This window comes from Procambarus clarkii, chromosome 31, assembly GCF_040958095.1.
Source record: "Procambarus clarkii isolate CNS0578487 chromosome 31, FALCON_Pclarkii_2.0, whole genome shotgun sequence".
In the NCBI taxonomy this organism is placed as follows: domain Eukaryota; kingdom Metazoa; phylum Arthropoda; class Malacostraca; order Decapoda; family Cambaridae; genus Procambarus; species Procambarus clarkii.
Genome location: NC_091180.1, coordinates 31180281 through 31184401, shown reverse-complemented (window position 1 = coordinate 31184401; position 4121 = coordinate 31180281).

The window sequence follows — 4121 nt, the reverse complement described above, 5'->3', positions numbered from 1 at the left end:
GTCCTGATCACACTGCAGGAATACAAAATAATGGGGATTGGAACAGTTCATCTATTCATATATTCTGACCCAAACCCCACACACTACATGATATTGTCGACAATGAATTAAAAAAGTCCACTCATGGATGTCAACCAACAAACTTACATTAAAAATAGAAAAGACCTACTACATTCTATTTGACAGTAAATCATCAAATCAGATTCAACTTCAGATAGACAATGTTAACATTACCAATAAAAATGAGGGAAAGTTCCTTGGCCTATACATGACAAGAGACTGAACTCCAGCACCCACATACAACACAGCCAAAAAGTCTCAAAAACGGTCAATATATTTTCTAAAATCAAATACTGTACCATGTTCCCCACTCATTATACTACGCACTAATCTATCCCTATCTTACATACGGTATCTGTGCATGGGGTTAAACCACTACAAATTATCTCAAGCTTATCATCAATCAGCAAAAATCTGCTATCACACCTATAACAAATTCTGTCTTTGGCCAACACACAGCCCCTCTGTTTAAGTCTAAAAATGCTAAACATACACTCACTCCACACATTCTCATTTGCTATCTACATATAAAAAACCTAGTTCCTAAATGTTAATCTTGATCTGAAACTTTCCCTTTATATGTGTAATAGAACCCATGAGCACCATACCAGAAATCAATCTCTGACATTCCCTGAGGCAGACTAAATCTGTGCAAACTCTCCATGCAAATAAAAGGGCCCAGTCTTTTGGAGCTCATTCCCTGATAAATTAAAAAAAATCCAATCCATGCTCTGTTCAAAAGTAAAACTAAAATTTCATCCTCATAGTTTCCTACCTTGTACTTCAAACTCACTATCTTGTACTATGCACTTCTCCAATATTAGTACTGTACAGTACTTTACTTAAGGACATATATCCTTACCAGTACAATCACCGCTGTCGACTTGTATTGTAGTTTTTTGTTGATATAATACCTTGCTACAATGTACCTTTTCATCTTACCTGATATGTTAGATTATGAATCTACCCGAAACGCTAAGCATGTTGGTGGCTTTACATAAATGTAAAAATACCAATCTTATGTAATCTCCCCAACCCATTGTACCTTCTTGTGAATAAATTATTGTAGTGAAGATGAGATCAGGAGGACAATACAGATTACAAGGAAAACAATGGCAGGAATAAAAAAGGTTCAACAGCCTGAGAGTGGATGACACCAGCCTTTGTGCTAGAGGAACATCTTAATAAAATTCCCACAAGTCCGTCGTGGTGATTTGTCATTCGATAGACGTCCTAGTGAATCCGATCTCTTTGATGTAAATCGCCTTATGTGCTTCAGTTCTTGTATTGGCATCCTCAGTGATATTTTTGCGCATTTTGAATATCCAGCAACATTGATGGTGCTATGTAGTCTCCCAAGCTTGGTGCCTTCTTTTGATAATTCCTCACCCTAACAGAATAAGATTAGTTGCATATTATAACTAGTCCTAGAGTAAGTAGCTCTACTTGGAGACCACATATGCTAGAGCACCAAAACAAAATTGAGAAAGTCCAAAAATTTGCAATAAGACAGGTACCAGAGACGAAAGATATAAGCTTAGATAGGCGAAGTGAATTAAAGCCAACAACACTGGAAAAAAAAAAAAGACGAGGTATATGAGTACAACATACAAGACACTCGAGATCATTTTCAAGGCGACAGCAGATAGAAGTTGAGAGCATGCCAAAGATTTGCATGGAAATACTTGCCTGCAGTAAATGGTAATAAAATGGAATGGGCTTCAACCAGATTGATGAGGTTGAAGCAAATTCCTTTCAGTTGCAATAGTAAACATGGCAAATAGAAGGTTAGGAGACAAATACACCATGCAAAACAGCTATGAGGCGAGGCTCTTAAGCAGGATACATGGGCATCCATAGTCCAACTTAGACATTTGCACCTAGGGAAGTACAAATGGAGAAGTGTCCATCTATCCACACTCCAGGTGAGAAGACCATGCATGGTATACATACGAATATATATATAGGGGTCTGACGGCTGAGTGGACAGTGCTCGGGATTCATAGTCCTAAGTTTCCGGATTCGATCCCTGGCGGAGGCGGAAACAAATGGGCAGTTTCTTTCACCTTGATGCCCTGTTCACCTAGCACAACTAGGCTGGGAGTTAAACAGCTGCTACGGGCTGCTTCCTGGGGGGTGTGTAACAAAAAGTAGGCCTGGTCGAGGACTGGGCCACGGGGACGCTAAGCCCCAAAATCATCTAAAGATGGTAATGGCCTTGGTGCATTCACTTCACAGGTAAGACTTTACACTCAATGTAGGCAGATATCAAATGCAGTATTAACATGAAATACAAAAAAATTCAGCTAAAAACAAACAAAAAAATTATAATACAATGGAAATTGTATTATGGGAAAATGGCTAGGAAAAATCAAGTTGCCATATGATGGTTTGAGTGAATATATAAAATAGTATTGTGGGTGTAGGAGCGAGTTGCATCTCCCCCAGTGGGTCCTCAGCCTGACCCCATTCCGCACCACTTAAAACTAATTTGTGGCTTTGTTTGCCAAGGACGATGTATCCTTAACTTACACTGTGCACCACAACCAGAGTCGTCTCGTTGATGGTGCACATAACCAGGATCATCTGATTGATGGTGCACACCACAACCAGGGTCGTCTGATTGATGGTGCACACCACAACCAGGGTCGTCCGATTGATGGTGCACACCACAACCAGGGTCGTCTCATTGATGGGGCACACCATAACCAGGGTCGTCTCATTGATGGGGCACACCACAACCAGGGTCGTCTCATTGATGGGGCACACCATAACCAGGGTCGTCTCATTGATGGGGCACACCACAACCAGGGTCGTCTCATTGATGGTGCACACCACAACCAGGGTCGTCTCATTGATGGGGCACACCACAACCAGGGTCGTCTCATTGATGGGGCACACCACGACCAGGGTCGTCTCATTGATGGTGCACACCACAACCAGGGTCGTCTCATTGATGGGGCACACCACAACCAGGGTCATCTCATTGATGGGGCACACCACAACAAGGGTCGTCTCATTGATGGTGCACACCACAACCAGGGTCGTCTCATTGATGGGGCACACCACAACCAGGGTCGTCTCATTGATGGTGCACACCACAACCAGGGTCATCTCATTGATGGTGCACACCACAACCAGGGTCGTCTCATTGATGGTGCACACCACAACCAGGGTCGTCTCATTGATGGTGCACAACACAACCAGGGTCGTCTATCAAAATTTTGAATTCCCATGCAGACATGGGGTCTGCATTTGCTTCTTCAGGCCTTCAGTAACCATTCCCATCTCTAAAAATGTCAAATCCCTCATTTTCCTTTTAGGCCCCTTAGAAAAAAAAAAAGGAGGACCATATCTGTTATCATCATCCAGTGCCCTAACATGCAGGCCAGCCATACTAGGAGTCACTGAACGTTTACCAATGGCAAATGAGTGATTACCATGTACATATTTCAGGCAAGATGTGGGCTATATGCAATTATAAGATTTAGGCTAATATATATTAGTGTAAATAAATACGTTTGTGTGTGTGTATTTATACACATCTGTACATACGTATATTTTCAAAGTTATATATAATAAACACCATTTAAGTGAGAAACAATGAAAATAAATTTACTAAGTTATTCCCATGTGGCACTACCTCATTTCTGGAGAAAAAACAGAACTTCTCTGGGCTACAACAGCCAAGAGAATTCTTGCATGGATTTGTTCTTCCTGAATGCAAAATAATTAACAATGGCAAATGAAAAAATTTATTTTTTCAGGCCAACTTTTTCCCGGCACACCACAAGTGTCAAAATTAACATGAGCGCAGTGCAGGGTTTAGAGAGATTTCTGGTAATTGCAAACGTATGTCACCAGACAATCTCCAGTTCCCATATATTAAGTTTGCTCGTAAGTGCCATTCTTTCTCACCTCGGAAGCTACAAATGTGTTAACGAGTATGCCCCTTAGCGAAACCGTTAAAAAACTTTGCTCTTTTCAATTTAATGTCTTGTATAGTTTTCATGCCCAACAATTACTACATGCTAATAAACCAAACAAGGGTATCAATACTA